The 26,105-nt window shown below is 47.6% G+C and overlaps 1 protein-coding gene and 1 pseudogene across 1 annotated transcript in view; both read right to left on the bottom strand.

Annotated features, from left to right (window-relative positions):
- The window catches only part of LDLRAD3 (low density lipoprotein receptor class A domain containing 3), a 234,734-nt gene that overhangs the window by 37,196 nt on the left and 171,433 nt on the right, over window positions 1–26,105 (bottom strand). The window lies entirely within an intron of this gene.
- On the bottom strand, window positions 5,906–6,071 carry LOC120232589 (annotated as a pseudogene).

Genomic DNA, 26,105 nt, shown 5'->3' on the forward strand with positions numbered 1-26,105 from the left:
GAGCCTGACATGGGGCTTGAACTCACAAACCATGAGATCAGGGCCTGAGCTGAAGTCGGATGCTTAACTGACTGAGCCACCCAGGCGCCCTAGATGTGGCTATTTCACAATGGCCCCTGCATTACTACACCTCTCGATGTCTTCATTTGTTAACGGGGAATAATGACGCTATTCCCAGTTCTCAAATTTTCATTTTACAAGGGAGGACACAGAGAGGAAAAATTATATCCCCAAGGTCTCCCAGCTGGTAAGCAGCACAAGTAGGATTTGAACCCAGACTGCACCAGACCAGTGCCGGTCACAGCCAGGCGCGCTGCCGAGCCGAGGCGACAAGAAGTGACCACAAGAGGCTTCCTGATGGCAGTGAGTTTCCAGTCAGCTCCTAAAATAAGTGATGTCGTTCAGAGGGGAAGCTGAGGAGGCACGGGATGGAGTGCCACCCGCATGGGCGGTGGACCCAAGTGCGTGAGGAATACAGTGAGGGCTCCCGGGCAGGAAAGAGGCAAAGCAGGAGAGCTGGGAAGGAGGTCGCTGTGTGAAGCTTTAAATCAGGCCGGGGTGTTTTTTTTTTTTTTTTTTAATGTTTTATTTATTTCTAGGACAGAGAGAGAGAGACAGTGTGAGCAGGGGAGGGTCAGAGAGAGAGGGAGTCACAGACTCTGAAACAGTCTCCAGGCTCTGAGCCGGCAGTCAGCACAGAGCCCGATGCGGGGCTCGAACCCATGAACCGCGAGATCATGACCCAAGCGAAAGTCGGATGCTTAACCGACTAAGCCACCCAGGCGCCCCGAGGCCGGGGTGTTTGATTTTATAACCACAGTGGGCTCCCCAGTGTGGGCAGGAAGTGGTAAAACCAGTTATTTCTGAAAACCTGTTCCGACACCTGTACGGAGGCTGAGCTACAGCAGAGACAGGGCAAGAGATGCAGTGGCCAGATTCGCTACTCTGCTCGCCAGGCAGGGGTGGCGAGGGCTGAGTGAGGACAGAGGCAGGGGGTGGGGTGGGGTGGGGTGGATGTATGGAAACAGAGCGAGCAATCACTACCCTCACAAACTCAGCTCTCACCAGATGCCGTGCCTCAGGCAAAGTCATGTGTACACATTGGCTCACATAGCGTTCACAACAGTCTCGGGCGATGCGGTATACCCCCATTTCACAGATGAGGAAACAGAGATTCGGAGGCATTCTCAACGTGATGTAGGGAATATATTACTGAGTTAACAGCTAGCATGTGATAGGTACTCTTCTAAGAATACATCTTAGGCGCTATTTCATTCTGTCCTATAGGTAGGATTGCTGTTTTTCTTTTTAATGTTTATTCATTTTTGAGAGAGAGAGAGAAAGAGAGAGGCAGAGGATGAGCAGGGGGAGTGGCGGAGGGGGAGACAGAGAATCCGAAGCAGGCTCCAGCACAGAGCCCGACGCAGGGCTCGAACTCACGACCTGTGAGGTCATGACCTGAGCTGAGGCCACTACTGTTATCCCCATTTTACAGAAGAGAAAACAGAGGTTCAGGGAAGGGAATTAACTTACTCAGAGCCACATCCAGCCGATTAGCAGCAAGGTCAAGATTTCAATCTGGTTTGGGTTGGTTCCATGCTCAAGCTTTGAGCCATGATGCTAATGAGAGTGTTTGGCCTCAGTGGCCTTGCGCTGGCTGGCCACCTGCCTAGGAGAGAGTGTCTGCTCTCACCCCAAGAGGTGCTAGGGGATGAATCAGGTAACCCATCCTGTGTCTGGAGCTTGTCAGGAATGTGCCAGAATGTACCTAATCAGGCTTATCTAAGAGCCTGAAAGAAGAGAGTAAATCCTCCTCCTCCTCCCCAGATCAGCGCCACGTGGTTTGGCTCTGAACACCAGGGCAGGATTATAAATGACCGCACAAATGACGCTTGTGCTGCCTTGTGTGTGACCCAAACCCACTGAGAGGGCACCTTGGCCACCTCTTCTGGCTTGTGGTAGACCAACATGCTCAGAATTGGATTTTTCAACAAACCACGCATCCCACAGTTATCCTGCACAGAAAACGTCAGGTCCTGGCTTCCATCAGTAAGGCAGAGCCAGACTGGGAGACGAGGGATGAAGCGATGTTTGGGACCCGGCCATCTGTGCTGAGGTGAGGGACCCACGTAACACCACTCTTGTAAATTTTGTTTTTAATGTTTATTTATTTTTTTGAGAGAGACGTTCATGAGTAGGGGAGGGGTAAAGGGAGGGGGGGAGAGAGAGAGAGACAAAGAATCCCAAGCAGGCTCCAGGCTCTGAGCTATTAGCACAGAGCCCGACGCAGGTCTCAAACACATGAACCGTGGGGCGCCTGGGTGGCTTAGTTGGTTAAGCGTCCGACTTTAGCTTAGGTCATGATCTCGCGGTTCGTGGGTTCGAGCCCCGCGTCGGGCTCTGTGTTGACTGCCAGCTCAGATCCTGGAGCCTGTTTCAGTCTGTGACTCCCTCTCTCTCTGACCCTCCCCTGCTCACGCTGTCTCTCTCTCTCTCTCCTAGAAATAAATAAAACATTTAAAAAAATATTTATTTATTTTTGAGAGAGAGAGAGAGAGGGAGAGAGAGCGTGCACAAGAAGGGCAGAGGCAGACAGAGAGGGAGACACAGAATCCAAAGCAGGGTCCAGGCTCTGAGCTGTCAGCACAGAGCCCAACGCGGGGCTTGAACCCACAAACCATGAGATCATGACCTGAGCCGAAGTCGGACGCTTACCTGACTGAGCCGCCCAGGCGCCCCTCTCAGTTGACTCCATAGCCATCTTGAGTTGGGTTAGAGATGGAGAAGAAAGAGTGATTAAATACACCCAAGCAATAGACATATTATATAGCCACTGAAAAAGAGTGGGGAGGCAGCGTGTATCTGCTGACATGAAAAAATACCCACTATCTGTTAAGTGCTAACAGCAAGATGCAGAACCATGCAAATGATTCTATCTTTGCAGTGAAACAAAATGCTGTGTGTGGATATGTATTTACCTACACGTCCAAATGTTTGTGTTCTATAGACACATGCACCCCTAGACAGGGCCTGGCTGTGCTCCGCCAAACCACGCATGACAGTCACTTCTGGGAAATGGGACTGGACGTGGGGAAAGACGTGCACTTTCTACTTTATCCACTTGTGAGCAGTTAAATTTTTCTTCTTAAGATAGACATGTTTTTTCCTGATCATAAAAAAGATGAACTATAAATTAAAAGAGTAACCAAGACAACAAAATCTGAGAAGAAAAGTACAGACAGTAAGAAGTCAGAGAGGGGAGCCTGGGTGGTTCAGTCGGTTAAGCGTCCGACTCTGGATTTCAGCTCAGGTCATGATCTCACGATTGGTGGGTTTGAGCCCTGCATTGGGCTCCGCTCCGACAGTGCAAAGCCTGCTTGGGATTCTTTCTCTATCTCTCTCTGTCCCTCCCTCGCTCATGCTGCCTTTGTCTCTCTCAAAATAAATAAAAAATAAAAATTTTAAAATTAAAAAAAAAAGTAGAAAGTCAGAGAAAGATGGGTGGTGGAGAAACAGCTAAGAAAGGGGTCAGGGGTTGCCTGGGTGTTTCAGTTGGTTAAGCGTCCGGCTCTTGATTTTGGCCCAAGTCATGATCTCACAGTTTGTGGGATCAGCCCTGTGTCGGGCTCTGCGCTGAGCGTGCTTCAGGTTTTCTCTCTCTTTCTCCCTCTCTCTCTCTGTCCTCCCCTGTGCACATGCACTCTCTCTCAAAATAAATAACATGGAAAAAAAAAAGAAAGGGACCAGGGTAGGCGGGGGGGGGGGGGGGGGGGGGGGGGGGGGGGGGGGGGCAGGTCACACACTTCTGCAGGAGATGTGTAACAGCTGTTCCTCCCCACAGCTGGTGACCACAAAAGGGCCCTCCTCAGGCCATGGTGACAGCCCATGCATCTATGCAAGCTCCACTACCAACTTATGGGGGAGAAAAATCTCATTTTAAAAAACCCTGTAATTTCCGTACAGTGAAATATACACATCTTGAGCTTACAGTTCAATGACTTTGAAAAAATGTATATACCCAGGCAACCCATGGGGGAATTTGTTTTTTAACATAATCTCCTAGCTGTATGTGGCTGGGTGGCTGGGTGGCTCTGTGGAGGACTGAGCTCAGCAGCCAGGCCAAACGCTGGAATGGCTTGGCTCTCTCGACCCCAAGAGGCTGTGACAGGTCAGCGGTGTGGGACTCACACCCCATCCACCTCACTAATTCCGAGTAGCACCTGCCCGGTGGTGATCTCTAGCCCTCCCTCTGCACGTCCCAAAGACTCCCTGATTCTAGATGCTCCTAATATGGGTGTCTCCCGGCTCAGTAACTCACACGTCTCTTGGCAATGACCGTGATAACCCTAGACCACACGTGCAGTCAGTCTGGCAAGGACGTACTGTGTGGAAAAGATCCTTGGATGTGGACCAGCTCTCTCCAGTAAGCCAGCTACCACTGTCAATTTCCTTTTTCAAAATGGGAGCTCTTAGCTCCCATGACTCATTGGAATGGGGGACTGTTTTATAGGTGTTGACAGTATCTGCACATAGTTGCTCTGGGCTAGCATAATAATCATGATAGCTCACATTTATTGAGTGCATGCTATAGCCAAGCATTCTATTCTAAGCAATTTACATGATTTATCTTTACAACAACACCATGAGATAGGTACCATCATTATCTCCATTTTATAGATGATGAACTCAGGCAGATATGAGTAACTCACCCAAGGTCACAGAATTAGTTAAGTGTCAGGACTGGAACCCCATGAGGCTCTGCTTTCTCTCACTGGGGAAGGACGGGCAGAACCAGAGTTGAAAATGTCATCTCCTGACTTCCTGGCTATAGCTTTCTTTAAATTTTTTTAATGTTTATTATTATTATTTTTTTATTTTTGAGAGAGAGCAAGCGAGCAAGTGGGGAGGGGCAGACAGAAAGGGAGGCTCAGAATCAGAAGCAGGCTCCAGGCTCTCAGCTGTCAGCACAGAGCCCGATATAGGGCTCAATTTCATGAACCATGAGATCCTGACTTGAGCCAAAGTTGGAAGCTTAACCGACTGAGCCACCCAGGCGCCACCCCTCCTCCCGCCCCACCCACAGCTTTCTTTGCCAAACTCCTTGGTCTCTGTCTAATATATAAAGCTGTCGAGTCCATCTTTCTTCTAAAAGACAGTAAATACAGTCATCTCTAGGTATAGCTCGGGCCACAAAGGGGTCTCTTAGCTCTGTCTAGACACAAAACCAACAGAGCATAATGCATAACAGGGTTTTATGGCCAGAGGTTTTTATCTTGTTGAGGAGTTGGGTGATAAATCAGGCTTCCCAGGTGGAGAGGAATGTGTGTTTTCAAGAGTGACTTTCAGGAGCAGAGTGAAGGGCAAGCGATAATGTGGCAAAGGGAAGCACCCTTCAGAACCGGTGGCAATCTCACCTCAAGAGACCAATTAATCCATCTGAGGGGATAATGAAGACGAGAGCGACAGGGCCCTAGTGCAGACCATCTACCCAGTTTTCAATGACAGAAGCTGGAGCACTCTTTCCTACTTGCATTTATCAGCCTCTGCGGTGGACACAGGCCACCTTGTGCCACTGCATTAATCAAAGCGCATCTGCTGGCTAGAGACACGCAGCGACTGCGAGAGGGAAGATTAGCCCAGGCTCATCTGAACAGCTGTGGCTCCCTGTCCCTGAGAATCTAAGGATTCCCGACCTCCATGGCATCCCCTTCGCCTCCTAAAAGCACCACTGGACCTTCTTGCTGCATTGCAGTAACTGGTGCTTTGAGATTGGAGCCATCTCACTTGAGACCCAGGGGTACCTTAGGGAGAACGAAAGTGAAAGATATGGGCAATGACAAGCATTCTCCCCAGTAGCAGGCCAGAGGCAGGGCTTCTGTTCCCTTCTCTATCAACTGTGGACTGGAGAGGACAGAGGCATGCTTGTCAAACTCTAGGACACAGGCTTCCAGTTCTGGCAATATGGTGGGCTATCTATTCGCACCAACCTTCCCAATGGAAAAAAAAATAACTATGACACTGGAGCAAAATATTTTCTACACTTGATCTTAGCCAAAAGGCCGAGAAGCAATTCAAAATATTTTCTAAAAAACATCTTAAAAGCATTGAAGAAGAGACAAAAAGTAATGAGTAAACATCTGGAAAACGAAGATAGCTTCTCTCCTAAGAGCAATGGTGGTTGTACCAACTTGGGTTTTAGTTTTGCCAAAGACTGAAGTTGAGATCCAGGGCCTGCCCAAAGCAGAGTCTAAAGGACCCCTCCTCTACCACATGACTCCAAAGAGTTAAGTCTTAGGATCAGGATGAAGCAGAGGTAAGGCGCCTCCTCCTCACCCAGGTGACTGCATCGAGGATTATCATTGCGACAGGTGCAACAAGGGAGACATGGAGGAATTTATCACTAGGAGTAGCCCTCTCTTGGGCTGTGTACCTTGGGTTTGCATTACTTAGGTGGTTTAGGGAACCTCAATAGTTTGGATTGAAGTGATACTGTACTGGTTAACACTCCAGGCACCTAGAAGAAGCCAAGCTCAATCTCTCTGAAGAAAGGCATTTTTATCATAGACCTTAATCAATCCCCACAAACAATTTTTCAAAGACTATGAGCAATATACAGCCCCAAATACCAAGCGCTTGAGGAACCAACGTACCATGAGTAAACTGGTAGAAACAACCGACATCAGACACAGACACACAAAGACTTCAACTATTAAAATTATCACACCAAACTGTAAACGTGCTTGCTATTTGTAAAGAAATTAAGGGTTGAATACATCCATCTGCAGCAAATAGTAAATGGCCAAAGAAATTAGAAAAAGAACCACACGGAAATATCTAGAAGTGAATAATACTGTAACTAAAATTGAAAACTCAATGGACCAGTTTAACAGTAGATTAGAAACAGATGAAAAGAGAATACATGGACTGAAAGAGGAATTACTCAGAAAGCTGCAGAGAGCAGCACAAAAAGATGGGAAATAACAAATAAGAAGCCAAGAGACATAGAGAGAGGCGGTCTGAAGGAAATTCAATATTATGTGCAGCAGAATCACCTTTGGAACTTGTTAAGATATAGATTCTGGGGCCCTAATCCCACCATCTCACTTCTTCAGGGCTACACTGGGGTCCAGGTCCAAGGTTACAGGAATGGAAACCACCTATACTTTAAGAAGTAGTGGAATAGAAACTTCCGGGTGGCAGACTTCAGAAGTTAAATTTTTTTTCTTTTACTTCTATATTAAGTTGTTCACCTCTCCCCGACTATGTATACTTAAAACAGTTGGGTTCAATGTGTAATATACCTTCTCGTATTATGGTCAATGTACTTTAATTCAATTGGGGCTTAGACAGCAGATTCAAAACATGTTTTGAAACCCAGTATTTCTATGCAGTGGATCTTTGGACAACGTGGGTTTGAACTGTGTACATCCACTCACATATGGTTTTTAAAAAATACAGTACTGCAAGTATATTTTCTGTTGGTTTTCCTAATAATGTTGTCTTTTCACTAGCTTACTTAGTTGTATGAATACAGCATAGGATACATGTAACATGCAAAATATGTGTTATTTGTTTATGTTATTGGTAAGGCTTCTGTCAACAACAGGCTATTAGCAGTTACCTTCTGGGGGAGCCAAAAATTATTCACAGATTTTCTTTTTTTTTCTTTTTCACTTTTTAACATTTATTCATTTTTGAGAGAGACAGAGCATGAGCATAGGAGGGGCAGAGAAAGAGGGACACACAGAATCCAAAGCAGGCTCCAGGCTCTGAGCCATCAGCACAGAGCCTGACACGGGGCTCAAACTCCCCAACTGTGAGATCACGACCTGAGCTGAAGCCCAACGCTTAACCGACTGAGCCACCCAGGCGCCCCACAAGTTATTCACAGATTTTCGACTGCACAGGGGTTCAGCACTCCTAACTCCTGCATTGTTCAAGGGTCATCTGTATTTCCAAAGCAAATGACACTTAAAAAATTGCTTCTAGCAGCTAAGATTAGATTTGCTTTGAGAATGTGTAAATTTCCTACATAGGCTTAAACTAGTATTTAATAAAAACTCAGGCTGCTGGTATTTTACTCACTTTAGCCTATAGAAAGTACTTCTCAAAAGCTAGCTAACTACCACGGTGTGTCTGGGGCTAGCTCACTCACTCCACCGGTGTCCCGCCTTCCTCGCCTGGAACACGAGCAACCCACCACTACATTCCTCACGACATGCATGGAGTCCTCAGCACAGTACCTGGTACACTGTCCAGTGCTCAAAAACTTGGAAGCCACTATTAATAAATGATGAGTCCATTTCTCAAACTGTAATCCCAACCTCACAGACTTCTCGTTTTCTCTCCAATTCCTTCTGCTTTCTCAAAGACAGCAACTTCTTGGTGCCGCCATGGTAGCCAGCCTGGCTCCTTTGCTTAATTAACATCAGGCTCTCCACGTGTGTAATGATAACCAAAAGCCTGCATTCCCAGACTAAGACCCGTGGCCCCTGGTAAGTCCAGGAACGGTTTCCCAAAGATGCAAAAGGTGACAGATAAAGGAGGAAAGCCTTTGTGACTCGTCATCATGTTCTTTTCTACAGAACGGTGCTTGCAAAAGCTTCAACAGGGAACTGAAGGTGACTGGCGGCTATCCACCGCCCCCACTTCAGAAGGCATAGAACTTCTGAAACCAAGTGAAGCAACTCTCCCAGGAATGCAAATATACTACTAAGCAGTAGATGTTACCAAGATGAGAACCCACTCCTTTCTTCTTAAAGGAGGGCAGGATGGGGGGAAAGTGGATAGGGCAGAAAAAGAAATGCTGAACGATGCCAAACATTTGAACCTGGGGGGCTGAATTCCCAAGATCAATCACAGCCATTACACTTCTGGCCTATTTTTCCTGACTTCCTTCCTAAGTCTCTTTCAAAATCTTATTTTTCCTTTTTGGTGTGTCTTCCAGCTCCAAAACCTGCAAACTGGCATACCTCTTGGTGATCAGTGTTCTATAGCTTCAGACCTCATTTATTCTACCTGGAAAGTACTGGTTCAAGCCCAGGACAGAGTTCCATCCAGGGATCACTTCCAAGCAAGCGGAATGCAAGCCACCTCCTATTTAGAGCTGGTCAGTTTACCCTCCTTAGTTTGCCTCCCCGAAGCAATTTGTTCCCAGTGATTTGCGCTGCTCCTGTCTACATAAGCTCCTCATGTCTGCTGTCTGCAGGCTCAGATCAAAGGGTCAGAGCCAAAGTTAGGGAGACAGGATGAGAGGCGTTCTAGCAGCTTAGTTGATTTTACCTTTTATTTCTAATGCTAAAGGTGTGTGTGTGTGTCTGTGTGTGTGTGTGTGTGTGTGCGCGCGTGCATCTCTGTGTGTATGTATGAGAGAGAAAAAGAGAGGGAGAGGGAGCCATGCAAAACTGACTCCCGTCCCCCTTCAGGGCCTTCTTATTAACAATTTAATGACACTTCACATTTTCAAAGTGTTATCAAACCATTAATAATTGAGCAACTTTTCAAAACAATGTTGGGCTGCCTTCTCAGGAGAGAAGCTGTAATTAGAAATATGGCAGTCTATTGAGAAAAGCCACGTTTAATTAGACCACTTTAATTTAATTTAGGTAGGGGCTACACTAAGTCGCTCGCATCCAACCCCACAGCAGGAGATGCCAGAGAAGGTTCAGGAGGCTCCTTCGTGAAAGCCTGGGGTTTCTGCTCCCAGGACAGTGGTCAAGAGCTGAGGCTTCTGGGTCTGAAGAGACACCATGACCACTGGCCACTCGCCCCCTCTCCCCCCTTTCACCAGCCTGGGGTAAATTACTCCCCTTGATACCACTTCCTGGTCCGGTACAAGGTGAATAAAGGTATCTACGTTTCAAAGCCTTGAGAAGAGATTATTGTGAGGAGATGCTTATCAAGCACTTAACCTGCTCAGGGCTGGGCTTGTAACCTGTAGAAACACATTATCTGCCAAAAAAAAAAAAAAAGGAGCAAAAAGCAAACTGAACAATAATTATCCCAGGACAGCAGGAGTAGCAAGGAAGACTTACTTTTTCACCTAAGTCATGTATTCTTAAAAAGTTGATTTTCAGGGGCGCCTAGGAGGCCTAGTCGGTTAAGCATCCGACTTTGGCTCAGGTCATGGTCTCTCGGTCTGGGAGTTCAGGCCCTGCATCGGGCTCTGTGCTGACAGCTCAGAGCCTGGAGCCTGCTTCAGGTTCTGTGTCCCCTCTCTCTCTGCCTCTCCCCCACTCACGCTCTGTCTCTCTCTCAAAAATAAATAAGCACTAAAAAAAATGTTGATGTTCAGCCATGTATGTGGTGGAGAGTTTCCAAACTGTCCAGAGATGAGCCATCTGAGGCCACCTGCACTCAGTCCAAAGGTGATACGCCCCCAGACGAGTTCCTGAGCTGTCCTTGCAATGCAATCCCCCTCCCCCCATCTCTGTTACCGGTGGCTCCATCCTGCCATTTCCTCAGGCCAAACACGCAGGCCGGCGTCATCCTCAACTCCTCTCATACTCCGCATCAAATCCATACGCAATTCCGGCTGACCCACTTCAAAACACAGCCTGATTCTCTCCCGAGGGCTTCTCACCACCTCCACTGTCGCGGCCAGGGGTGGTGGGGCCACCCTCGCATGCCGGGACGGCGCCCAGCGGCTTCCCAGCGCCCACCCACACTCCACAGGCTCTCCTGCACGCAGCAGCCAGGGACAGCCTGCGGGAGGCAGACCTTGTCATTGACCCCTCCGCTCGGGGCTCCCCACGGGCTCCATCTTCCCCGGAGGGGCGGCCAAAGTCCCTGCCACGCTCCTACCGTATTCGCCGTCCAGTCCCCACACGCCTCTCCACCCTGGGCTCCTTCCACGCTCTGCCCCCTCCCCGCCGCGGCCTCACGAGGCTCCTGCAACGCCCTCCTACGTATTTCTCGTGTTTCTAGTCTCTCTGGAGTCTCAGCTCCTGGCGGACAGGGATTTTCACTCATCTGGTTCACTGCCCTACGTCCAGGGTCTCAGGGGGTGTCTGGCCCAGAGAAGATACTCAACGATCTATGCTGAACAGATGGCGCCAATAAAAAGGTACTTCAAGAAAAGGCGCGTGCACGCGGTGTGCTTGGCCACCACCTGGCCGCAAGCAGCAGGAAGAGGCAAAGACGACGAATCCCAGGTGCAGAAGAGTGTGGCTTATGATGGAAGGGGCCTCGAATAACGCTGTGAGTGAGGAAAATGATACCCTACCAGAGGCAGGCAAGGGCCACCGGCGACCAGGATGCAGAACGGGAGGTGGCACTTGGGGAAGGAAACCAACATTCGCGCTGTCTCTTCTGATCTAAGTACTGGGGGGACCATGTGGATGGCAACAGCACCGGGCAGTAGAAGGTGGGAAATGACAAGGTCTGTCTGGGGAACGATAATCAATCCAGTTTTGCTGGGGCCTGGGGACAGAGTATGTCAAAGTCCACTGGGGTCAAAGCTCGGAATGGGAATGCCGGCAGAGGAGCTTACTCTTAATTGAAAAGGCACAGGGGGCGGTCTTTGGAGGGGGTTTGGGCGGGGGAGTTAACACCGGAAGGAAGATTGGGAAAGATCAATCTGACACTGAGCGTAGGAGGGGCTGGTCTGAGGAAGAACGAGGGGAAGGGAAGACCAGTTGGCAGATGAACAATGGGAGGGCAAAGAAAGGTGCCAGCTTTCTAGAAGGAGAGGATCCTCACAGTGGAAGGGGAGAGGCAGTAGGGAAGCCTGAGTCCAAGGTGGGAAGGAAGTTGAAGAAACTCATCCCAGGTGGACTGAATCTTCTCTGTCAAGAGGGAAGCATGAGCTCCCGCAAGACGGGGCTAGAAGATGAGAAAGACGATGGTTTTAAAATTGGATGGGCCACCAACTAGGAGGAGACCAATAAGAAGGATCTGTGTATCCAGCACATGAAGGGTCTGGCTGATGCCGGGTAACCAGAGTTTGCACTGACACGAGTCAGTAAACAGAAGGCTCTTGGAAGGGGCGTCAAAAAGCAGAGTGAGCCTCACCATGGGAACACAGTTCCTCATTACGCGCCATTCTTTCCAGCTACACTTCAGCCCAACTGTCAACACACTGAGAAGCATCATTTTCACGCTTGAAGAATGATGGGGGCTGTGTTCAGTCTCAGGTCCCCCTTGAGGCAGTCCTAAGAGTCACCTTGATTTGCTGAATTAGGTAGTTGAGAAATCACATTATCTAGGAGTTTGGTTTCTCCATGTTATCACTCTTAAGAAGAGTAATTTTGTTTCCTCGCCACTGATTTTGATTGATACCCCCCGCCCCCTGAAGTTGCAGTCACTGGTTTCAGACTTCAGTGCATGCGCATGGATGCGCATGCGCACACACACAATTGTTGCTGAGAAGTGAAATGAGTGACATTTACAGCTTTGCTTTCCTTGTGGAGGCTAACCCTATTGATCACAACTGACATATACTTAAACACTCCCTAGGGGTAAAAAATCTCTTGATTCTATCTCCTTCGGAAAATGCCAACAAATGTGCCCAAGGCAAGGGAGAGAAAAAAAAACCCATCCAGAATAAAATCATTTAACCATTTGCCTATAACAATGTTACTTTGGTAAGATTATGAGCTTAATTATTTCTTGAGTTCTTGATAGCTCACATTGTTAGCCAAACCCTCACCTGGGTATTGATTCTCCTCCTGTTAAACACAAGCACCAGTGAAGCACCGAGAATTGCCTGCTCAAGCTCATTGCTATGCCAGGAGGTTATATCATGCATATTAAATCTGGACAGCATTTAGGCTAAAGCAATCTTAACTTTATGATCCTGTTGGTTTTTAAAGCAAATGTTAATGAAATATGCATTACTTATGGCAAGTGGCAATCCCGGTGGGGGTACATTTTAATTAGTACAGTTTGTTCAATGAAAAGCAAATTTAACTCCTCCTCATCGGGTACCAGGCTGCCATGAAACCTGGGGGGCAGAGAGAAGAGAAAGCAGAGGAGACAGATGAGCATTTTCAGACCAGCTCTCAAGAAGGGGAGAGAAGAGAGGGGAGCCCTGACCAGTTCGTTCTCAGTCACAGAAGTTCTGAGCTTCTCTTCTCTGATGCAATGCTGCAGTTTGTGCATTTTCCAGACTCTGGGTCTATCTTTCAATGCAGTGGGTTACCAGAAAAGGCAAGTAAGTGATGATGTTCTTAGGCTTGTCACTGGCCTATTATTTAGGATTATTAGTTTTCAGCAGCTGGTCTAAAAAGTGCCACAAAGTATGTGGCTTAAAACAACATAAATGAAGGCTCTAGTGAATCCTTTCTTGCCTCTTCCTCGCTTTGGTGGCTCCTGGTAATCCTTGGCATACCTTGACTTGTAGATATGTCATTCCAGTCTGTCTCTGTCTTCTCACGGTCCAGTATGGGTACGTCTAAATTTCCTTCTTCTTATAAGGATGCCAGTCATATTGGATTTAGGGCCCACCCTAATCTGATAAGGCCTCGTTGTGATGGCTAATTTTATGGGTCACTTGGCTAAGCTATGGTACCTAGCATCAAACATCAGTCTAGATGTTGCTATGAAGGTATTTATTTCTTTAGATGTGGTTAACACTTCAATCAGTAGACTCTGCGTAAAGCAGGTTACTCTAGAATGTGGATGGGCTTTGTGCAATCAGTTGAAGGTCCTAAGAAAAAAGATGGTTGTTCTCCCAGGAAGAAGGTGGCTTCAGAGTTAGGACTGCAACATCAACTCTCTCCAGCCTGCTGGGCTGTCACGCACATTTTGGACTTGCTAGCTCCCACAATCACGTGATTCTTTCCAATTAGTTAATCAAGCTCTTTTCTCTCTCCAAAGATGACAGACGGCAAGATATCGATTCTGTGTTTCTGGAGAATGATAATACACTCCTCTTAACTTAATTACACCTGCAAAGACTGTTTTTCAGTTAGGTCACATTCGTCAGTCCTGGGGGACATGAATTTGGGGGGAACATGCTCAAACCCGGTGTAGATATGTGGACTAGAGCCTCGCTATTCAAAGAGTGGTTGCTCGGATCAGCGTCAACGGAGTCTCCTAGGAGCCGGGTAGAAATGCAGTCTTTCCAGCCCCCATGCATAACCTAGTGAATCAGAACCTTCATTTTAATGGATCTCCAGGTGATTTGTATGCACAACAGTCTGAGAAGCCCCGGGCGAGATCACACTAGCAAGCACTTACAATAAAAGGCTTGCAATCTAGACATTATAAAAGTTAGGCAACTCCAAAGTAAAGGGTCAGGGACAAGGAACGAAGAAAGAAAGTAGAAAGAACAGGGAGTTTCAAAATAGGTCACGTCTCGTTAATATGCACCTTACCAACAGCTGAGACTAGATAATATTTGTCACACGAGAGGACAAAAGAATAAATGAATAAACTGGGCTCTTTAAGACACAGAGGTTTTCTAATAAACTGGCCCCTATTTACAAGGAAAGCCCTCAGGCAAAGGAAAGGAAAAATCTCATTTCCACCAGCCAAGCCCATGGCGCCTCTCCCCTTTCCTTCTCAGAGGCACCCGCTCGGCTGGTGTGATTACTTGAGGACAGTGTCGTGCTCGAATACTGAAGTCTTGCTCTAGGCTCCCGCTGTAACTCATGTTGACATGGAGAAATGTTTCATTTTCAGATCCATATGTATGAATTTTTAATAAACGGTGTCAAAGAAATCAAATATTTCCCCCTCTACCCCTACTCTGAGGTATCAGGTTTTGACCTCCTGCCAAACAACTATAAATCATGTTCAGCACGAAGAGGAACAGGAGCCAGGGGCTGCCGCACATGGATTAGCCAGTTAATTTTCCTCCGTCAGACGTTCCCCTAAACTGTCACAGGATGGAGAGGGGAGGGGAGGAGGGAAGGAGGGAGGAAGGAAGAAGGGAGGGAGGGAGGAAGGAAGGAAGGAAGGGAAGAAGGAAAGAGGAAGGGAGGGAGGGAAGGAGGAAGGAAGGAGGGATGGAGGAAGGGAGGGAGGGAGGAAGGACTGTAAACAGTAGGCACTCAATGGTTACTTATTAAACAGTTAAAGTCAGAAAAATTAAAATCCAGGTAAGGTGGTTTAATTCCCTGCCCTTGTAGTTTGGTTAAATATTTCCTCAGGTAAAACGACTTACAGGGGGTGGGAGTGGGGGTGGCGGTGGTGATGAGAGTTTTCAAAAAGTAGAATGAAAATAAATAACTTCCTTTTTGAAGAGCACTTTCCTAGAATTTCCATGAACTATGCAAAATACAGCAGGTCTTCCTAAAATAAAGTCTCAATAGACACTTAACAGGGAGCTGCAGCATTAAAGACAATTAGATAACATTTCTTGACTAGCAATGTACAAGTCACTTAAAAATGGTCATATTCTATGTTGGCAAGGATGTGGTGAAAGGTTCTAGCCAATTACTTGTGGGGGTGTAAAAAGATACAATCCATTTAGAAAACAACTTAGTAATTGAAGTGCAGCAAGCCCTAAGTGTTCATACCTGGTATGAATCCTACGGAAATCTATCCTAAGGAAGTAATCCAAAAGATGTAACAAAGCTTTACAGACAGACCAGTACAGCTTTGTGTATAATAATTCAGTGGAAAAACCTAAATGTTCACCCATAGGTGTGTGGCGAAGTAAAAATAACAAAAACTGTGCAATCGTGAAGAATGCTTATTAAGGGGCGCTTGGATGTCTCAGGTCATGATCACAAAGTCATGACATCAAGCCCCATACTGGGCTCCACGCAAAGCATGGAGACTGCTTAAGATTCTCATTCTCTCTCTTTCCCTTGCTCTCGCTCTTGCCCCTCCCCCGCCCCTCTACGGCTCACCCAAGCATGAACTCTCTCAAAAAAAGAATCCTTATTAAGAGTTTATAACAATATGTGGAAACATTTATTAATACAAGTGAGGAAAAGGTAGGATGCTCAACTGAAAAAATATATCACTGCATAAGAACAAGAAACTCTCATTACATATGCACAGAAAAGAAAATGACAGAATATGGAAACATTTAAATTTAAATACAACAACTGCTGATAATCTATGTATCTATGTTGAGGGAAATATGTGTGACTGTTTCCTTCTGTGTTTACCAGATGTCCTAAAATAAGTTTTTATCCTTTTAAAATGGACACACAGGATTTTATTGGGCTTTTGTAAAGCATGTCAGTTGTAGAAGACTGAGAGATGTCTCCTTCAACTGACAGTAACAACTGAATCATGGCTAATTCAAGATGAAACAGATTTGTAAATAGCAAATTTTCCAATCCAGCCTCCAGGTCTAGGACGTAGAGGAATCTGGTCAGCCGCCTGCTTGCAAGGCATCTCTATCTGTCCAGAAGACGGCACTTAAGAAGCTAAAGGAAGAGTCAGAGCTGTCAGCTTTAAACTATGAGACTCTAGGATGAGTCAACCAGCTGCCACAGACACTCCATTAGCTGACGTTCCTTCACTGGCAGGAGATCCGCCGTGCGGTGCCTCAGAACAGACACACACGGGTGGACGAGCATGGACTGGACTGGACACTTCTCCTGCCGGAGATCAGCCCCAATCACGGCGCCCTCCTTTCGCTGCAGATCTGTGCACGTGACAGCCATCACCTCTAGCGTTCTGATCCTGCCCAAGCACGATGTTTTGAAGCAAGCCATCTGTTTTTCTGGGAACGAGAAGCGATCTAAGGCCGTATGCAGGGCATAGGGGTAGGGAACGGTGAGGTTATCAATCAGAGGAGAAGGACAGTGTGGGGGCAATGAGCACATGGCTGAGACCCACAGGACTCAACCACACCGCTGGCTTCTCTGAAACCTAGAGGTCACCAGGGGCAGGGGGAAGGGCAGGGAAACGCTCCTTACCACTGGGTGTCTTAACTCACTCTTGCCAACGACCCTGACCTCTTCTCTCTCATTAGAAGCTTTAGGTCTTCGTTTCCCTCACCTAGTCGGCCAGGTCGTGGGTGAAAGCAGGGGGAAGGGCACACACACAGAATCCCAAGCAGGCTCCAGGCTCTGTCAGCACAGAGCCCGAAGCGGGGCTCGAACCTACGAACTGTGAGATCGTGACCTGAGCCACCCAGGTGCCTCATCCATAAAAATTTTAACATGTTCCACCAATATAGACATTGACTAATTACTTATACACACGATCCTGTCAACCCACATACCAAATACACAACCTTTCTTTTTCTTTAAGGTAAAAAATACTTACTAGAAGTCTAGAGAATCACCTTCCCTACACATCCCTCTCTAGAAAACTGTTCTAAATACTTAGGCAGTTATCCAATACGTGTGGCAGTGACGGGGTGAGCACAAGTGTCAGGAAATATGGTTTCCTGCCTTTACAATCTTGTTGAAACAAGGAACACTTAAAGGGATCCCCATGATTGCTTGGTGGGTATCTCACACCAGCATTGTCCAAATTCCACTTTTGCACACTGGTCACCATACTAAATCTTGTCACAAGTAAGACTTCATTAACGTGGAGCCCACAAACTAATTCAAACCAGGCCGGGCTATGCTACCTTTCTGTGCTGTGCATTAAGGAGGAAGGGTCTGCTGAATAACTACAGTGGAGAAATCACGGGGGGAATGTTTAATTGCTGGAAGGAAATAGATTCTTTTCAGGCTCCATTTACATCTAAGCAATCCATCTACCAATTACAAGCAAGTTCTTATCCAGACATTAAAGCAGGCAACTGCCTGTGTTGGAAACCGACCAAAACTGCTTATCTTCCACCTTCCATAATTCCAGACCTTTTCCTGATTCACCCTGGCTTCCTGCCTAATGCATCTATTTGCACTGCCTTTCCTGCCCCTGGCTTTAGCCGCTAGCTTATACCAGACGCCTGTGCAGACAAACGCGGGCACGGCGGTGGGCACGTCTTTGTTTTAACTACCTGGGCAGGAAGACTCCGTTTGGCTTCGAGTCCACCTTTGTCTTGCTGAACATCACGGGGGCTGAGGCCCTGGAGAGGACCCAGTATAATGACAGCCCCATTCTGTTCCTCACCTCTGAAACAGTCCAGAAAAGAAGACTGTCATGAGAGGGGATGGGGGAAGTTGTAATGTCAGCCAACATTTTTTTTAACATGGAGGCTCCACACTGAATTATGGCTTGCCATTGCAAATCAAGCATTCGCTGTCCTCCTCCCCCTCCCCCCATCAGCCAAGCTAGCGCCCTGGCTAATTAAGTAGTCTCAAGTGCGATGCTGTGGGCTCAAAAGACGGTTGCTCGGCTGTTGGCTGAGGGGCTTGTGGCTAAGGCTCCAATCCGTCCTCCATATGCAACGGCCAGCAAGTCAAAGCTAATGCAAGAAGGAGAGCCACAGTCACTGGGCCTCCCCCCTCTGTCATGCGCGCCCACAGCCCAGGGCTCACATGTCCTTCCTCTGCGTTAACATTCCGTCTGGGTCTCCCTTCACACTCAGCAAGCCTACCACAGGCTGTGAATAAGGAGGCGAAGGGCGGGGAGGGACGCCAAGGAAGGGTTTCTTCCCACATGTGGTGCACAGCAAGAAAGGCCATTTAATAATGTGATCTGGAAAGACTCAAGAAAGATCGGATGTGCCCTCCCGTCCCTTCTCCCTTGACGAAGACTCCTGCCTGTGGGAGGTGATAGATATTCCCATTTTTCAAAATGCATCTTCCTAAAAATGTAGATTAAACTTTCATCAAAATAGCTTTGATGCTCCTCCAATTCCTCCTTCCCAGCATCCCTTCCCCACCCCCTGCGACAATGACTTAAAAATACCACACCAGGAATTTATATTTGGTTCAAATTTGCTTAGCACACCAAACCTAAATGCAGCTTATACACTGATCTTGTTTCCAAAAGCGCTTACTTGAACACGTATGAGATGGTAATGGAATGATTTATGGTTTTTGCTGAGCCCTTTTCACTGCTGGTTTTTGGAGATCTCTCCGGAGGTGATTATTTTTGGATATTTCTAAGTCTGTGAACTGCACAACTCTTGACAGATGTTAATTCATTCTCAGAGAGCCTCATGTTAATGGATTTACATGTTTCGTTCATTTCAACATTCAGTAAGCACCCAGGAAGCATTAAGTACGGCGGGGCGTACGAAACTGATTAAGGCACGGGCTTCCGTCCTCCAAGAACTTTCTCTTGTTCTCCGTCGTCTTACAAGTCAGGAGACGTGTTGCCACAGTGACCAAATTTACTGGCAGGATCAAACTTCCCTGGTTGGAAGCCACGATCTGTATGTCTACAAATGCATCTGTTCTAGCCCTTTAGCAAGAGGAGCTTGCTATCATTCCTGGCATGAAAATGGCCTTGGCCTCTGAGAATTGCTGGATTCCATGCATCCAGCCCAAAATGAATCACTATAAAGTAGACTCCACAAGGAGCTGAGGTTTTTGTGTGAGTGGTTTGGTTTTCTTGTTTTTGCTTTTGCTTGTGTTTCTATTTGTAAGTACATCTACTCCCCCCCGCCCCCGCCTGCAGGGACCCTGAGGCCTGAGCTTGATTTCCAGGTGCAAGAAAACTACTCTGTATCTCCATGTTGTGAATCAGAAAGTGGGGGTAATAAAAACCGCTTCACAGGGTTCCTGGGAGAAGTCAGCTAATGGTGACAAAAAGCACTTCACCCCAGGGTGTCTGCTCTCTTGCCCAGTGGACAGAGACATCAGGGACAGGAAGCCCTGGCTGGGTAGAGATGGGGAGACCGGCGCTCAGTGAGGTCCGGTTCCCACCAGGTCCCTGTGCAGCTCTGGGCAGGTCACAAGTGCACCTTCAGCCTTGGTTTCTTTGCTGTGAAAACACTCTTAAACAGAAAACTACTGGAGCACCTGGGTGGCTCAGTCGCTTGAGCGTCTGACTTTTTTTTTTTTACATTCTATTGAGCCAAGTACTATTTTATTTATTTTATTTTATTTTATTTTATTTTATTTTATTTTATTTTTATTTTATTTTATTGTTTTACAAATATTTTATTGTCAAGTTGGTTTCCACATAACACCCAGTGCTCATCCCCACAAGTGCCCTTTAGATCTCAGCTCGGCTCATGATCTCACGGTTTGTGGTTTTGAGCCCCGCGTCGGGCTCTGTGCTGTCAGTGAGGAGCCTGCTTGCGATTCTCTCTCTGTTTCTTTAAAAAATAAGTCAACTTTAGGGGCGCCTGGGTGGCTTAGTCGGTTAAGCATCTGACTTTCGCTTAGGTCATGATCTCGCGGTTCGTGGGTTCGAGCCCCGCATCGGGCTCTGTGCTGACTGCCAGCTCAGAGCCTGGAGCCTATTTCAGTCTGTGACTCCCTCTCTCTCTGACCCTCCCCTGCTCACGCTGTCTCTCTCTCTCTCTCTTAGAAATAAATAAAACATTAAAAAAAATAATAAAAAAAATAAAAAATAAGTCAACTTTAAAAAAAATAAAGAAAAATAAACCAAAAACAACTATAAGAAGGTTAACCAAGACTGTAAAGGGAATGAGACAGCATTATTTTATTCAAAGATCATCTCCTTTGACAACAGAATTCTTGGCTTGAACAATGAGATACAAAGATTTCAAAAACTGACCTCTGATGAGAAGGAGGAGAAACTCCCAGGGGCAGTATTGTAGTGTATTGTAGTATTATTGTATTGTATTGTTTTGTTTTGTTTTATTTGATTTGTTTGCTGCAAGGCTAAATAAAGGTTAAGTGGAAAGAACTGCTGAGCTATGCATTCATGTATCCTAGAATGAAATATTTCAGGGAGGATTTGGCCCAGCTGGCACTGCACATGGAAATGCACTCCCCCCACAGCCTTATCTCCTCGGGGCGGGAAAAGCACGCTGGCTGCTGGGCCTGCTGTGTCCCTGCAGCTTCCAGCGGGGCCGGCAGAGGCTGCCGTCACCGGGCCGCGGGCCGCACGCAGGGGCCACTGGGCGGCTCGCGCGGCTTCCCAGGAAGCGGCAAGTTGCAATGTTATCATTTCACTTCACCCGAGTGCTCATTCAGCACGCGGACTCCGGTTTCCTCTTTGTGTCTCAGGCAAGAAAGGGGATGGGGTGGGGGTGGGGGGGAGGATGCTTTTATTTTCGTCCCACCACTGCTTATCTGTCTCAGTCACAGCCCCGAAAGCCACGGAATTATAATTCTCCCACGACGGTCTTATCAGCCACGAGCAACGAACGTGCAGCAGTGGGGGGCCCAGCTTTTCATGGGGTCCCGAAGCAGGCCCCGCGGCTGCTGCCTGGGCCTCTCAGGGAAGGAAGACTGGGGCCTGGGCCAGAGGCAGAGGGAGGTGGTGGGCCCCCTACCGCGTCCTGGCCCCTGAGGACTGCGGGTGGGTTCTTCTTGTGGGAAGAGGCCACGGGCCCTTGTCACCTTGAGGCTGGGTCCCCGATCTCCCCTTTACCCCGGGCATTTTCACTTCTTCACATGGCATCGTCTCCCTGTCTAAGCCACTGTTCTTCCTCCTTTCCACTGTGATCCAAGTGGGGGCTCGGCCTTTCCTTAATGTCCTCAATTCAAGAGAGTCACAGTTAGGGGTTGTGACTTTTACTCGTTCCTTTGTTCAGTCAACAAAATCTTGAGTGAGCATCTGTCGCGGGACAGGCACTCCTCCAGACGTTTGGGGTTCAGTGCGTCAACACAACAAAAATTCCTGCCTTTGCCGAATTCACAGGGGAGCAGAGCAGGGCAGACAAAAAGTATAATACATTAGAGAGTGTATTGCTGGTCAGAAAGAACCAAGCAACAACCCCCAGAACCCCAGAGGGTGGACATTGTAATGAAGAGTGAGCACGAGTGCGGGAGGGAGGGGTGTTGCCATTACAAACAGGGCAGGCAGGCGAGCGACTCATCCAGAAGGTGGCACCTGATAAAGAATTGAAGATGAACCTTTGGAGGTCCGGAAGAAGCATGTTCCAACTGGAAGAAAGAGCAAGTGCAAAGACCCTGGGGTGAGAAGAGTCCTGCCATGTCAGAGGAACAGCAAGGGGCTTGTTCTGTAAAACTCGATGGAACACAAGTGAACCCCGGACAGTGACATTCCTGGGAATGTCCTAGCCAAGGCAGCTCTAGGAACTCATGTGCGGAACAACTCCTCATAGGATACACCCTTGCAGTGGCCTTTACACCTCAGGCCTGGGCCAAACACAAGGTGGAGAAACTAACACAGTGGGTCAGGGCCAGCATAAAATTAAAAGAGAGAGAATATATTAAACCTATCAGGGTGCTGCCTAGAGAGTGCATCCCTATCTGTACTTGACTGTGATGTAAAAATTAGTTCTTATTGTAGGTTGGGGTCAAGTTAACTTGAAAGCTACTGACCCATACCTACTAAGCCCTGTCTTCTGCCCCTGGGACAGGGACATCCAGTATAGGAAATCCAGATTCCCTATAATGCAGGCTCAAGAAATGAAGCCTAAAGAGACGATGAGGACATTTCCTTGCCCATCAGTCATTGCCTGCCTCAGGAATGACTAAAATAGAGGCACTCTACTTTCTCCAAAGATCGACACCCTGCTTCCCAGCCAGGGCTCCCCCCCGTCCCTTATCATGACCTCTGCATGACAGCGGGCATTCTACCTTGTGGGCAGTTTGATGGAAAATACCTCCCTGGCCTGACCAACGTTCATCTGTTCTCTTGCCCAAGGACTCATGGGTCACCTGGGATTTTAAAAAACGATGGGTAAATAAAAGGAAATTTAAGAATTAACAAAAGTGCTATAGACCATGGCTGCAATGTGGGGAAACTCTTCAGTCAATGGCCCTAATTTTTTCTTCTTCCAACAAAACCAAGTTTGTCTGGCATCCCCCAGAGGTCCTGCTTTATCTGGACAACTCATTTCTTGTGTTTGTAATATATCCTCTGCTAAGCAGGAAATTATTAATGTTCCCATTAAAGGTGAGAAGGGGCAGCAGTCAAGGGTGGGGGTTCTCCTGGCCAGCTCTGGGGGTGCAGGGGGCTGTGCAGAATCTGGAGCCCCCATCAGCCCCTTGTAGCACTGGCAAAACTATCCTGAACGAGGCCCTCTCTTTACAGCAGGAGACCAACAGATTGCTCTTAATAGAATTTTTAAATTGCTTAAAATTGCTGCTTCTATTCCAGGCTGAAAATTGCAGCCCTTGCTCTGTTTCCCATCCTCCCCCAGAGTTGCTCAGAGCCCCTGAGGAGATCTGTATTAACAACGACATCATCAACAAAACCCGAATGTACTTTGTGTGGAGAAAAATATTTGCAGCTTTTCAACCAGATCCAAAGAGGTTGTGACTGACACACAGGCTCTCCCAAATGGATTCGGCCTTCTCTCTCTCTCTTTTTTTTAACGCGATAAAAAAAAATTACCAGTGTGATTTATGTTGCTTTCTGAAAACATTACAAATCAGACGCTAAAAATCTTTGAAACCTTATCATGCTGAAGATGATGAACGCTGACCTTCCTCCTCTGTCATTCCGCCCGTCCTGTGGGTGGCAGAAGGTGGGAGGGAGGTGGCTGGTAAATAAGTTATTGTTTCCAAATAATGCCACATTGAGTCTGAGCGCTGAGACTGTATTCCTCACTTAACCTCCACCCAAGAGAAAGCCGTGTGGGTTAGCACACCAAACCCAATCTGTGTTTCTTTAGAGATGGGAGGCCTTCAGACAGTGGCTGCTCACCGCAGTGAGGTGGCACTGGCTTGGGAAGACCCAGGTCCTTCAGCTCATGCTAACGATGACAAATGGGGTGGGGAGGGACATCCCAGGGACCCAGGACCACCCAGTTCGTGTTCTGCCAAGGCACCTCACCTTACGCAGGGTCCCTCGGGGCAGAGCCGGCTGTATGAACAGAACAAACCTGCACTTTGAGTTTGCAGTGACAAGATACCTGTACAAACTGCTTTTAAAGTTGGGGATGATATCACCCCCTAGAGATAATGGCTTCTGATTCAATCTGGAAGCCCGAATGAAGATGGGAAACTACTGGACTTTTCTTATCCCTCTGAGTGCTCGGCATTCAATAAGATTCTATCATCTCCACTCAGTTCTCAATTAAAAGTCTTGGCTTTTTGGCCCTCGCTGCTTGCTGAATCACAAGGCCCCATCCCAGACCAGCAGAGTCCATTTTGGGGGGGTGGGGGCCCTGCCATTGAGACTGTATCAGCAGCTCCTTGGGCAAGTCTAATGTGTAATCGCTGCAAATGGCTGAAGGGGGGGCGGGCCACTTATTGGGGAATGCGGTCCCCCAGCAAAAGCTCTTTCTCATAGAACCCTCCAGGTGACCTCTGGGCTACTGTGGCAGCATCTTGAAGCTGGGAGGAAGAAAGTGCAGGGCCTTCGAGGGCTCAGGCGACCCTCCCATAGAGGATTCTCACATCAGCCATTGCAACATTTTCCTGACCATCTACTAAAGCCACATACCCTCACCAACACAGGAGTGAACAAGGGCCCCTTCCTTCTCCTAAAGGATGGATATGAAGGGGATGAGAGTATGCCACCCCAAAATATGCCGCTTTGGCATAAGGATTATTTGGGGAGGAAGGTAACTGAGAAACAGTAGACACAGGAAGGGTGCTCTGCCTGTCCTCATCTGCCTAAAAGCAGGGCACAAATGTCGCCCTGTAAAGGTGACATAAGTCCCTCTGCGAGGTGTCTTCTGCTCTTACACCAAGCAGAGAACGTCCTTTAGCCACCAGAGTCAGACGGCACTGAGATGAGTCTGTAAAAACACATCTTACCAAATAACTCTTTTCTACCAACGGTTTCCTCGTATTTTCACCTTCCCGCAATTTACCACCCATAGAAGCGTCAACCCTTTTCTTTTATCTGGTCACTTCTCCACAATTTATCACTTTCCCTTTGTTAAAATGGAATATAAACTCTGGGTCTCATCATTTCTTAAGGATTTTTAGTTCTTTTCCATAAAGTCTCCTTGCACATGAAGTTAAAAATATTACTATCAATAACATTTTTCTTCGGCTAACCTGGTCTTTCGTCTGTGTAATTTGCAGGACCCCGTGAATCACCTAAGAAGGTCAAGTTTTTCTCCCCCCGCCCCACAGATACCTCTGCTCTTGGGCTGTGTGCTAAGTGCTCTGCATTTTCAACTTCTCTCATTTGGTCCTTACCACCAATCTACGAGGTAGGTGTTTGTGGGCCCATCTTGCAGAGGAAGCAAGCCAGGCTCAGAAACATGAAACAGTTGTCCAAGGTCACAAAGTGAGGAACTGACACCAGTCTGACTTGTCGCAAGCCTCAGAGCTGGACAGGGGAGTAAACAGGCAGCAAAAACGCAGCGAGGAGCAGAGGCCTAAGTCAACACGGCTACTACTTAACCAGGGCCGGTAAAAAAGAGTTTTCATTACAATTCTTTCAACAAAGGAGGGAGAAACTCAAGTCATTTGGAATTCTTAATGACATGCTGAGGCATAGCTTCCAATACCCTGAATAAATAATGAATGTCACCAAAAGGACACAGATCAGAGTGGCTGAATCACATGCAGGCAGTGCCAGGAGCAGCCTGCACAGAAGCAAACACTTGACAGTGTGCTCTGTGGGTTGTTAACAACATCTGAAAACCTTTCTAGGTCAGCAGATTTCCTAGACAGCCACGATCTACTCTGAGGAGCCTGTCAGCTACCAGCTCAAGCCTGATCAATGAGAAACCAAGGGTGGCAAATAAACCACCTTGGACATGGAAGAGTTGTGGGTCTGAGGTCAAAGGCCATCCACTTACCAGCAGAGGTCAAGCTCAAGGGGAGGCAGAGGATGAAGAATGGGGAGTGAGGAGGAGAGGTAGGCTGGAGGAAGAGAGAAGAAGGGGAGGAAGAAGCATGCAGACGGATGATCTGAGCCTGAGGACAGGATGGGCGTGGGACAGGCACCTGTGGTGGGACGGCCACAGGGAGGCTGCCCGGGGTCAGCTGGTGATCCGTGTGCTCATCATGGACCACTCTGTTCCAAATGAGGTCGCCATCGGATGGACGCGGATGCCCCGCTGTGAGTTAGTTCGGCGGCTGTAACAAAGTACTGTTGACCAGGCGGCTTATAAACAACAGATTTGTTTCTAAGTTGGTTCTGGGGCTGAAGCCTTAGATGGATGGGGGTGCCCGTGTGTCTGGGTTCTGCTGAGAACCCTCTTCTGGGTTGCAGACTGTTGAATTCTCCTGTATCCTCAATACGGGAGAAAAGAGAAAAAGGTAGCTCTCTGGCCTGTT

This window comes from Hyaena hyaena, unplaced genomic scaffold, assembly GCF_003009895.1.
Source record: "Hyaena hyaena isolate Hyena2069 unplaced genomic scaffold, ASM300989v1 scaffold_74, whole genome shotgun sequence".
Taxonomy (NCBI): domain Eukaryota; kingdom Metazoa; phylum Chordata; class Mammalia; order Carnivora; family Hyaenidae; genus Hyaena; species Hyaena hyaena.